Raw genomic sequence first — 13,091 nt, forward strand, 5'->3', positions numbered from 1 at the left:
ATACATACAATATTGTGACTGCAAAAAAGAGAAACGTAACAGGTACAACATAGTTAGCAACATATGTTCAACGCTATATCGAATGCGGATATGTATAATGCCTATGGAAAAGTGCATAGCAATGCAAGCGAAACATGCATGATGACGTAAGTGAAGTATGGGTGCATGACAATACCAGTGGAACGTGCACAACAATGCAAGTGGTGTGCATAACAATACAACTTCAAAAGCATGCTCGAAACAAAATGCTGAGTAAAGAAGTACGAGCCTTAAAGAGACCAACTCAAACGTGACCTATGATTTACCTCTCGGAGGGGTCGCAACGTACTCAAAAAGGATACACCTTGCTCTTGGCGAGTAACGACGAGCCACACGTCGAAGACTTGAATTGAAGTTTCCGCAGAGACATCTCGCGCCAAAAAGTGCACTTTTCTTGTACTTTCTCGAGAGCCGAGGACTCCAATCATCACCAAAATACACAGGAAGAACCAAGGGACCTTGGAGACCAACCAGGGGCGATGGGCGACCACCTAGAATGGCCACCGACCAATTTTTGCTCACAAGGTGGTCGGCTAGCCAGAAAAACTAGTCGGCCGACCAGTTTACAAAAATTGGGGTAGTTTTGTCCTTTTAGGTTCGGATCTTTAAGAACTCAACACCAAAACACTTTTCCTCACACACCCATTGTTGAAATCAGCTCCTCTTGCTCCCTAGACCATTTTCCCCCTCAAATCTGCACTTTATATGCGTTTTCCAACGCCCCACGCGAAGTTATTTCGCGAAAACTTTCGATTTTCTTCACTTTGAACCGATGAAAATTTGATTTCGGAGCTTCTTTCTCCATTTTCACCACTTGAGCTATGTTTGTCTCGAAGTTTGACACATTTTTCTCAGGAGTTGACTTTTGTTGACTTTTTCCTTTCCCGAGAGTTGACTTTTTGCGATTTTGGCTCATTTTGCTCATTTTCGCAGATTTCTTTGGATGGCGGATCATTTCCATCATGGGGGAGGTTCTCCACATGCCAAGGATGAGCCGGACATCATGTCACTGCCTCCGAGGATTCGGCCTTTCGACCCGGAGAGATACCACCCTCAGGAGCACGTCCTACCTCTTACCACCTTTTATCACTTCACCGACTTCGAGCGGCGAGCACCCGTGGACCTACTGCTACCACTACAAGAAATTGCATTTTTTGCAACGCAACAAAATATGTTGCTAAAAGGGAAAATTCGTTGGCAAAGAGTTTTGCCGACACACAAAGCTACGTTGGCAACCCGTAGGCAAAAGTGAGTTGGCAAAAGTTTTTGCCGACGAAATTATCATTGCGTTGGTAAAAGTAATGCCTTTAGCGACGAACATAGTCGTCACTAAAAGCCTCTATCCATCGTCGGCAATTTACCTTGCGTTGGTAAAAGTCATTCAAATATGATGATTGTGTGGCACTTTTCGCAACACAAATTTGCATGGGCAAAAATATACTTTTAGCAACAATATATGCGTCGGCAAAAGTAAACTTTTGACGACACATTTACGTCGGTAAATGTTGCCATTTGCCGACGATTTGTTTGTTGCTAAAGCTTTACTTTTGGCAACGACAAATTGGCATTGGCAAAAAACACACTTCTACCAACACAATATGAGTGAGGGAAAAGTAACTTTTAGCGACACATTTATGTTGGTAAATGTTTCCATTAGCCAACGATTTGGTTGTCGATAAAGCTTTAATTTTGGGAACGACAAATTGGCATTGGCAAAAAATACACTTTTAGCAACACAATATGAGTGGGAAAAAATAAACTTTTGGCTACACATTTATCGACAAGTTATTTGTGGAGAAAGCTTTACTTTTTAACAACGACAAATTTGCAGTCGCAAAAATAATTGAAACTCATTTATAATTTTTTAAAAGATTTACAGATTTACAAGAGGCATCCCCCAGGCACCACTATAACAAACTAATAACATTGATATGAAATCACACAGAATACCCCCTCCATACCTGCTCCATACCCTTCCAGCCAAAACACCAGCAGTAGCCCGAACTTACACCTAATGACAACCCCCATTAATGAAAACTTGATCTATTATAGATTGGACAAAAAGTCCTGCACCCTTCCAAACATCAACAACACCAGCAAACATCCAACAACAACACAGTAGCACCTCATCGTAACAAACACCATCACAGCAGCATCACCACAACATCTCAGCAACAGCAGCAACATCACAGCAGCACCAGAAGAATAGCAGATTAGTAAAGCAGATCAGCAAACTGATTCAACACAAATCATCACCAGTTCAAAAAATCATTTCAATTCAGCAACCCAAGCAAAATCATATAACCAAATCAGAATTGATGCAGCAGTTTACCTCATTTACCAGAACAGTCAGAAAACAAATCAAACAAAACCAGCAACAAAACAACTCAACCAAATTAGAAATCAAGACAAACAGATCGCAGCAATCAAAAGCTGCATCAGAGGTAGAGCACACAGAACAGAGACAATCAGCACCAGATTCAACGCAACACGGCATCATGGCCCAAAAGTATCCACCAAACAAGCTTTAATAATCACCAACCATTTCCACACCTTAAAGATTTTGACTCACCCATTTTATATTTGAGACAATCTCATGAATGGAGTCGAAACACCCTATATGATAAGACTTCAACCATTGGAATTGTCATTTTACTAGGACTATGTTGCTCAAGAAGGGATTCCCATGTATGAACAAAGTATTGATGATGATAGCCACAATAATTGTCAATCATTGTCTGATGATAATTGTGGAAGTGATGATATGTTATCAGATTCTGAATCTGATAATAGTGATGGATCTCAATCTATTGGTAAGGGTAAGGGAAAGGGTAAGGGTAAGAAAAGACAGTACGAGGTTGGCATGCTATTTCCTAGTATTGACATGTTTAGAGATGCCTTACGGGACTATGTTGCTCAAGAAGGGTTTCAGCTTGTACGGGAGAAGAATGAGAGAACAAGGATTTCTGCTCACTGCGGTAGCCAGGGCTGTCCGTGGAGAATTCATGCCTTTCTATTGCTTGATGGCATAACTTTTAAGATCAAGACAAATGCTGTAAAATTTTAAAAAGACCAATCGCAAAGCTATGTATTGCAAAACATCAGTCATTAAATGTGTGTATCCCAACCTCCACAAAACCACTAAAGAAAAGTTATGCACTTGTACCTTGAGCCGATTATCAAATTTGGAGACGACAATTAGTTTCTGTCTAAATGTTGGTTCACTTTCTGTCAGTCCTCAATCTGTAAGGACCAAGTTTTACATATGAATCAGCCAATCCTGAAAAACAGTTCCAGACTTCCAGTTATTATGCATATACTTGGAATATTTGCTATGGTTTATAAAGGTAAATGTTGTAGCTTAAGCCAACCATTTAAATCTGAAGGCTTGAGGTCAGCTGCTGAGATAACTTCCACCAAGGCATAAGCAACAACTGGCTCCTCCTCATACACACAGGACGGGTTTTCTAACATATGAAATAATTGAAAGATTAGAAAACCTTCAAGCATCTAGAAAAGAAAGAAATGACAACATAGAATTATCAAACTCATGTAATAAGAGGCAACAACACCAGAACGTTCAATTTTCAAAGAAACTTGCACAAATAAAGTAATTTGTTGCAATAGCAAAAGAAACTATGAACTATGCTCATCCAACCCCAAAAAAATGAGAGAGAGAGAGAGAGAGAGAGAGAGAGAAGAATACCAAGATCTATCCTTTTCTAAATCCTCTACTGCTAATGTAAAAAGTTACATTTTGAGAATTGAACATCCCCCTAAATATGTTTGAAGGTCAAATGAATACACCACAGTCTAGTCTAAAAATAAGAACATACTAGTTGTTACCTTCCCTTCAACATGCATGCCTAACAAGTGCAACTTCACCCACATTATGAGACCCATTGTCTTCCTTAGTTTCACAGCAAGTATTGCACTCATATCATCTGAGGTGTATTAGAGATCTAGTGCCCATGATAGGCAGAAAAACAAATGACATTGAACTATATCGGTCCTCATATTGGCCACTATCCAATAATTCAACCGATAGAATGCTTAACCATATATAGGTAACAAATTATTGTGAGAACTAATACTGAATCAAAACAAGCCTTTAATTGGAAACTAGGGAGTTTTTAAAAGAAATTCACCAAGTGGAGCTGAGAAGTATCATGAAACCTGCCTAATCAGAATAGCAGGATCTAAGAACAATAGGAATTTCCGTCACCATGTTTGTCATCCATCAATTGTTCAAAAAGCCCTCAAAACTATACAATTCTTAGTAACATTTAATCCATCAGGTTAACAGAAGTTAAGTAAAAATTCAAACTAATTCACTGGTTGTCATGTTTACACTAGGAGAGTAAGTTATATAAAAACACTCAATTCAAGTACACCACAATGTTTACCAAGCTAACCTTATACCAATGCGCTGGAAAAAGTAAAAGTAACTAAGCATTGAGATTGTCCATACACCACAATGTTCACTGATGGCTCTCTTCACTGCTTTAGAATGTGACTGGTGCACTGAAATATGAAACAAAGTTGAATCATTTCACTCAGAACCATTAGTGGAAAATTTATTACACTCAAATCATTAAATTAGTCGTGAGAAAGTCAACAAAATGCTTCTATAATGAAGGTGCCAGTAAACAAGATCAGAAACATTGACCTCCTTCCCTCACCATCTGCTAGTGGGGAAAGAAAAGAAAAAATATATATATATATATATTCATTCCTACAATAAAATACCCGAGTAATGCACAATTAAAATATTGAGATTGTTAACCATCCATGAAAGATATTGTGGATTTGTTTTTTTTCTTTCATTGTTGATCAGAAAAAAGACATCAAGCATTAGAGTTATGTTATATGTTATGGGACAGGCCTGCATGATGAGTTATATTGCTCTTGTGTCATGATGTTGCATGTTTGGTGTTTTTTTGTGAACATGTCATACTTGCCAAACAGAAAACTACATACGAATTATCTTAGCCAAGAGATTCAGAAACAACAGACCTTGAATATTAAGCTCCTCGCTGACCTCAAAACATTCAACCAATGGATCTTCCGGAAGAGATCTACAAAAAGGCTGGAAGGAACCCCTGCATAACTAGCCCTACAGTCTCGACTACTCTAGCAGAAATGTATAGAAGACATTCTCGGGGACCAAAAAAAAAAGGGTAAAAAAGATAACGGAAAGATAACAGAATATCCAGCCTTCGAAAAATACCTGTAATTGATGATAAATTCATCTAGTCGTAACAAGACTAAAACTTAGAATGTCAGATAATACTTGGTAATAATAAGATAGTGTGGTTACTTTGTGGATGCTGCTCCTCTATGACCTGAGCTAAAATTCAAACTAATTCTTGTTTTGTTTCACTCAAGACTCTTAACATAGCTAGACGGCGATCAATACTGATTCATCTCCCAATACTGCTACTAAAACCTTAGATGCACATTTTTTATTTGCACCCTTGTTGATCCTATTGTATTTTTCTACTCAAATATAATCTTGTTCTGACATAAAGTAGATTTGTCACAAAAGATCCATCTCAGGAATCAATTAGCTCAAGTTATCTAAAATAGTTATGACTTTGTACCTGTCATTACATATTCTGGAGCAGCATAGCCATATGTTCCAACAACCCTTGTAGAAACATGCGTTTTGTCTCCTTGGGGCCCGGCTTTTACCAGACCAAAATCTGAAAGCTTTACATTATACTCCTGTGGAAAAAAATCCTTTTTAATAGTAGTTTCAGTAAAGCAAAAGACTTGATATATTCGTTAATAACGGTTTCAAGAATGCTTTGTTGGATTGGTTAGGATATCAGAGACAGAGAGAGAGAGAGAGTGGAAAAGGAGAAAGAAGAAGTAAATATCATAACAGAACAATGAAAATAGCTTTGACCATTTCTACAAACACATGGAGTACTCACCAGAAGAATTGGATCAATTATTGGTTCAAACAACTAGCAAAAACCCAACATGTAAAAATTGAAAATAACAGAAGAAAATTGAGAATCGGAGCAACACCAAATGCCTGCAATATGTGAATGAATCTGCATAGGTATACATACATACATATATATAATTACATATGATTACTTGCATCATAAACAAGACTAGTTCTAGGAATAGTATTGGGAGTGTCTTTGGAAGCAGAAGGCTCGCAAGTACTTCTAACACTCTTCCTGAAAACTGCCCAACACCCACACTTGTTCTCCATTGGAGCTCCCTCCCACTAACTCAACCTTTCATGGGTTGATTTGATTTTAAGTGCAACTTGTAGCAAATAAGTAGCAGTGTGATGAACCTACCAAAAAAGCAAACATGGTTCACAAAAAGTCAAATAGAGTTTCGAGATAGAAAAATAAACTAACAAACACTACTGTAAAAGTTCGCATCATTAAATATGCAAACAAGTGTAGACAAGTTAATTATACTGTAAAGTGTTAGTAAGATGAACTCGTGTTCGACCATTACCCCTCTAAACAAATAACATAAATTATCATACTCCTTGATATGATTGTTTACTGTTTGGTTGACCCATACCAGGTCTTTGGTTATTCGTCTAAGGTGATGAAAAAATTAGTACAACTGGGTGTACAGACCAATCACTCTTAACAATGGCAAGGGTTGATTTAGTATTTATACTCATGAATCATGATAACATTTGAAGTCCGCAACCCCAGATAAAGTTGACAAGTAGGTTCACGCAACAATACCTGGCCCCTTTGTATGACGATAGGTAAAGCAAGTTGTATTAAATATAAGAATAAAGGGGATACTGGCCATGTTTAGAAAGGTTAAACTATGATAATCGTAGACATATAGATATAAAAGACAACAAAAAAACAAACCCGCCCCCAAAAAAGAAAAAACAAAAAAAAAACAAAGGAAAAACTGCTAAATTCTTACACAAGTAAAGAAAATTCACAAAATCTACAAAATTGATCAAGGTTAGAAAAACTTTCCCACTCAATCAACTAAACAAAATAGTCGCACACACACACACACACACACACACACACACAAAAACTCGTAATCCCACACAGGTTTTTTACACGTTGAAACACCCTCATTTTTACCTCCCTCCATAAAAGCCACAGCAAACACAGAGGAGCCAAATGTCATCTCCTGCATACACTTCCACACCCTTCCGCCATCATCCAAGCATGATCCCTACCACATCTCTATGGAAAACCCACTCCATTCCAAACAAAGCCAAAATCAGCCCCTACAAAACCCCAGCAACATTACAATGCATAAAGTCAAATGAGAGAGAAATTACAATAATCCGTAACCTCCTAATAAGATTGGCAATCATAAGAATATTCTTATAGACTGCATTCCAAAGAAAAAGGTCACCTTGGATGGAGCCCCAACAACTTAAATGTCATTCCAAGGAAAAGTCCTCATATTAACCACAAAAGCCCCATAATAGGACTTTAAATCAAACCAAGAAGATAAGCATCAACCACTAAGTATCAAATATAATAGGCACATGGGAATATTGGGAGACATGAAGTCCACTACTGTGTGTTATGAAAATAACAAGTCAACTCAATAAAGCATCATGATTCATGATTGCAATTTTTTAGAGTAGATAGTATATCCTCAGGGGGGTATTTGTAATTTTGCTAAACCTCGAGGGGGTATATGTAATTTTCCCTATTTAAAACCGTATCATTAACATTCAAGTACCGCACAAAAAGATGAACCTTACTCTTTATAATGCAACCAACCAATGTAACAATGCAAGCTGTTACAGAATTTTACGAAAATAATAAAAGAATCTGTTTTTGTATGTCAGTGGTCCTATTGTGCATGGACTGATCCTACTGTTAAGAGTTTCTCTGTCAAAATGACTTCCATCAATACAAACTCTGGTTCTACTCTTGCATTTTATTGTTTTGCTTGTTTAAATCCACTTATAAGCAAAATTTTAGTTCCCAATTCTTCTCTCCAAATATCAATGCAATATCTCATTAATTTTCAAATTGGGTGTTCTTCATAAATTCCAGAAAACAACAAAATAAAAAAAAATATATGTTGTCTGATGGCAATAACAATGTGATAGATAAAGATTAACAATTCCTTGCAGAGAAACTTACAACTATGGTGTCTTTTATGTCAAAAACATTGTAAAGAAGTCAATTACATTATTACAGCACAATTTTCTTCTTTATCTCCATTTCTACTATTTCTATATGATGAAGCAACAAATGGGTATACCTAGCAAAAATAATCTTAACCAGCAATAAGCCCCAAAACCAAAAGTATATACCCATTTGTTGAAGTGTATGGTGCTTCATAGCTAAGTAATCACTTATCCAACTGTTCTGGGATTTCATGGTCTTTAATCTTTATTACAATCCCTTCTCACATGCTTGTTTATCGTATTTTTTAAGGTAATTTGTTAAACAAAATTAGGGAAGAGTTGACTCGAAGATGAGTACTTTCCACAAGGACTAAATTAAGCTACTAAACACCATGATAAGATACCATCCATCATATTTTTATTTTTCTCTTCTTTTTTTTTTGTCCACTTGTTTTCTCAGTTTTCGCACCCTTTTTTTTTTTCTTCTTGTACTGGACACCATACTAGGATACCACTCATCACTTGTTTTCTCACTAATTTTTATCATATTTTTTTCTTTTGTTTCCTCACTGCCAATTTGAACCTTCCTTTTCCATGTCACTGGCAAAGATTAGTTCAACAGTTCTGGAGAACCTGATATACTCTTCAAATATTATGGGAAGGAGAAAAAATTATGAAAATAAAATAAAATAACATATAAGTTCTTTCCACCACATGCTTGAGAAACTTAATAGTAAAAAAAATAAAATAAAATAACTTCATTTTGTATCCAGGATTTATGGACTACTAATAATCTTCAAAATCCAAATAAATCATTAAGTATATCCCCCTGCAAATTGCAAAATCTTACATGGGTCTGTGTTCATATGCATCAATTAGACATAACGAATTGGACAAGAAGAAAAAAAATTATTCAACTAATTCAAGTCAAATTTAGTTAAATTACCCATAAGGAATTGAACCAGGAATGCATGCGAAGGATCAATAGTCCATAGGTACTGCATTTTAAATTGGTGTTAACATAACTTGACTAAATGGATGGTTAATATATGCACTAGAGGTCAGACTCCCAAAACTCGATTCATGAATATCTTAAATTATATGTATCAAATTAATCCAACAAATAATTAAGTGAGTCATTGGTGTTACTTTTCTTGATCACATTATTGTATCTATCCTCAAATTCAAAATCTAAACACAGAAATATGGTAAAAAGAACCACCTGCCAATAACTCTATGCTTTTTTTTTTTGTTGGCTGGAGGGCCAGCAAGCCATTTTGCAGAGAACCCCAAAATCTCCACAAGCCAGTAGTAGAAGAAGTGAAAATAGACAAACATAGATTCATTTAAGAAATTGAGAGAGAGAAGTAGGGGCATTGAGATACAAAGCAAAAGGGAACAAACTAGTAAGGGCAGACTGAAGCACCGATCTCGCACGGCAGCAACAAATGGCACAAACCCTACGATCAAGAGTGAAATTGTGAGGGAGAGAGAACTACGAATTCTAAGATAAGGATGTGCAAGAGTGAAATCGTGGAGATTGATTTGGGGAGATTTGATGAGGGAAAAAAAAAGGAAGGAATTTTAAGAGGGAATTGTCCACTGCCGATCAGCACCTGCTCTACCCCAAAAAAATAAATAAAACAAAATAAAATAAAATATTCAAAACAAATTTTAGATTTGTTTTTTTAAAAAAAAAATTAAAAATAATTTCAGAGCAATAAAAATCAAAATTATATTTTTAAAATTTTAAAAAGTATTTATGACCTAAAACATTAAAAAAATAAAAAAAAAAAGTTTTAGATTTGTTTTTTTTTTGAAAAAATTAAAAATAATTTGAAAGCAATAAAAATCAAAATTATATTTTTAAAATTTTAAAATGTATTTATAACCTAAAAGATAAAAGTATACAAAAATAATAAGTTTTTCTTTTCACCCAATTTTTTTTTTTAGTTTTTCAGGAAAAAAAATTTGAAACTAGTTTCTGAAAATAAAAACAAACGTATTGAAATTGATAATCTAACCATATTCTTTGAAAAAGTTTAAATTATCTCAAATTAGTCATCTCAACTTAAGAGTGCGTTTGCGCTCAATGGGTACATTTTGTGATCTAATTCAATGATCATTTTAATTTTACAATTCAGTAACTAAAATATTTAAAACTCTTTCAAAAATTATAATAAAAAACACAAATCAGTAAATCACATCATTCCACTAGCAAAACTTTTACTGACGAATAGTGTTATCGTCGCTCAATGGTTAACTCTTTGCCCACACCAACTTGTCGTCGCCAAAAGTAAGCACACTAATAGCAACGCTCATTGTGTTGCTAAAACATAAGTCTCGTAGGTAAAAGTTTTGAAATTTTGGGGCCAACCAAAAAATTTGGCGCTAAAATAATGTTATGCCTTTTTAGCGACGGCAACAAATTGCGTCGGTAAAGGTATACTTTTACCAACGAAATTGATCACTGTGTAGCCAAAAATATACTTTTGGCGATGAAAAATTGACGTCGTCGCCAAAAGTGCAATTTCTTGTAGTGTACGGGAGCCAGCGTCTCATTTATCCTACCAGGCGCGAGAGGTACGTACCTTACTTCCACGTTCTCTGCAATGTATTCGGTATTTCTTGCACATTTCATGCTTTCGCTATGTATTTTATCTGTTCGTTCCGAACATCTTCACACATCACCTGGTCTATTTGGCACACAGATCATACATAGAAATACTCTGGTCATTTTAGCACGTGGCTCACAACATAGTTTTCTGTCTATTTGGGCACGCAACTCACAACACAACACATGGTTCATCCTGACCACACAGTTTATCTCGGGCACACAGCACATTTTTGGGCATGCAGCTCATTTTCAGGCACACAACACATTTTCGGGCACACAACTCATTTTTCTAGCACACAGCTCGTTCTTCGGGTGCACAGCTCGTTCTTCTGGCTCACAACTCATTTTTCTGGCACACAGCTCGTTCTTCTGGCACACAGCTCATTTTTCTGGCACACAGCTCGTTTTTCGGGCACACAGCTCATTTTCAGGCACGCAGCTCATTCTCGGGCACACAGCTCGTTTTCAGGCACACAGTAGATTTTCAGGCACATAGCTTTTTCCCGGGCACACAGCTCGTTTTTGGGCACACAGCTTGTTTTCAGGCACACAGCTCTTTTCCGGGTACGCAGCTTACTTTTCTGTTTGAACGCACAACTCACACATTTCATTTGCACGCAGCTGAACACACAGCTCACACATTTCATTTGCACACAGCTCAGACCTTTCAACCCTGAACACATAGCCCATACATTTTTGTTTGCACGCAGCTCAAACCTTTCAATTCTGAACACACAGCCCATTTACTCCATTTCTAAACGCACAGCTTATTTACTTCATTTTTGAACACACAGTTCATTTACTTCATTTGCACGCAGCTCATACATTTTATTCTGAAATTGAACACATCTGTTCATTCCGAATGCAGGTATCTTCCCGTTCCACACAGGGCTATGGGTCGATCCTTGCTAGGGAGTGGTATGCGAAGCTCTCAAATGTTGTACGCCACATTGTGGACGAGGCAGGATTTGGACCTTTCCGCGCAGGGATTTCACGTTACCCGGCGAGTAGGACCCTCATGGAGGCGCTTGTGGAGAGATGGTGGCACACCACCAACTCATTCCACTTTTCAGCTACTGGGGACATGACGATGACCCCGTATGACTTTTCTATGTTGACGGGACTTGACGTGGTCGGCCGACCGGTCCCTTATGACGCAGACATGGGTGAGTGGGAGGCGACTTGGATTTATTTGCTGGGAGCCCGCCTGCCAATAGACAGATCGCCAGGTAGAGTCAGATACACCTGGTTCTCTATGCGGTTCAAGGGGACTATGCTTGAGACCGTCGAGGAGATAGAGCAGTATGCCCGGGGTTTTTTGATGTTCCTCATCAGGACCGCTCTGTTCTCCGACAGAGGGAACACAGTTGGACTTTATCTGCTCAGTGCTTTGGTACACCTATCACAGGTCAACCAGTATGATTGGGGTGGCGTCGGCCTTGCTACCCTTTACTGTTATATGAGCGCGACCTCCCACTTGCGAGGGAAAATAGTGGGTGGCTACTGGAGAGCCTGGGAGGTACATTCTTCCCTCTTGATTTACATTTCCGCTTTTCATTATTTGTACACTATACACACGGCACACATTACATTATGTACTCTGCATTCCGTACTCAGCATTTTGTATTTTTCGCATCCACATTCTGCACTCGGTATTTAGTATTTTCAGTATATTTTGTGTTTTGATAGCCGCTGTCTTGCCTTTAACAGCTATGGGTTTATGCATACTTCCCGACGCTGGCCCCTGAGCTCGAGGCGGAGGCACCTCTTAAGATCCCCTACTCTCACAGATTTGAGGGTCGGTGTCGACCGAGGACTCAGTAGACTTTGCCCTATCTCCGCCAGTTCTTCGATACTGTACGACCGACGGAGGTAATCCAAAACTCTCAGTTCGTCATGTTTTCAACTTTGGTTCATCTTGCATATTTACAACATCTAATCAGTTTATGCACTTATTATCCGCAGATCTCTTGGCAGCCCTGGGCACCTTTGCCAGGAGATGCCTGGTACCGATTCCCTGGGGCGTGGGCCTCTTCTTGATACAGGACTTTATTTGAGGGGCCAGTTGGCAGGGCCTGGTTCCTGGGGGATCGCTTCATGCATCAGACAATGGGCAACCCTGATCAAGGTATCCCTTTAGCACCTCCAGATGACATGCGATCCACTGAGATACTCACTCCCCAGGAGGTCGAGGAGCTTATGTTGGGTACTGACGCAGTTCTGTTGCTGGAGGAAGGAGATTACGCGACCTATCGCCATACATACTTAATGCCTCTGCTGTCAGATGTCCGTGTCCCCCGGAGAAGGGCTGTTGACGTGACTTCCTCGAGT

At 38.0% G+C, this 13,091-nt stretch overlaps 1 long non-coding RNA gene across 2 annotated transcripts; it reads right to left on the bottom strand.

Moving 5' to 3' along the window:
* Positions 1-3,198: 3,198 nt before the first annotated feature.
* Positions 3,199-7,014, bottom strand: LOC145790135 (uncharacterized). Of its 2 annotated transcripts, none has more exons than XR_014328784.1 (3): positions 5,643-7,014; positions 4,455-4,563; positions 3,199-3,506 (listed from the first exon to the last, which is right to left on the bottom strand). It is a non-coding gene; the product is annotated as an uncharacterized LOC145790135 (long non-coding RNA). The 2 variants fall into 2 exon arrangements; XR_014328785.1 differs by lacking the exon at positions 5,643-7,014 and adding an exon at positions 5,056-5,212.
* Between the last annotated feature and the right edge of the window lie 6,077 nt (positions 7,015-13,091).

The sequence above is a fragment of the Camellia sinensis genome, chromosome 5 (assembly GCF_055761805.1).
Source record: "Camellia sinensis isolate YWXY chromosome 5, ASM5576180v1, whole genome shotgun sequence".
In the NCBI taxonomy this organism is placed as follows: Eukaryota; Viridiplantae; Streptophyta; class Magnoliopsida; order Ericales; family Theaceae; genus Camellia; species Camellia sinensis.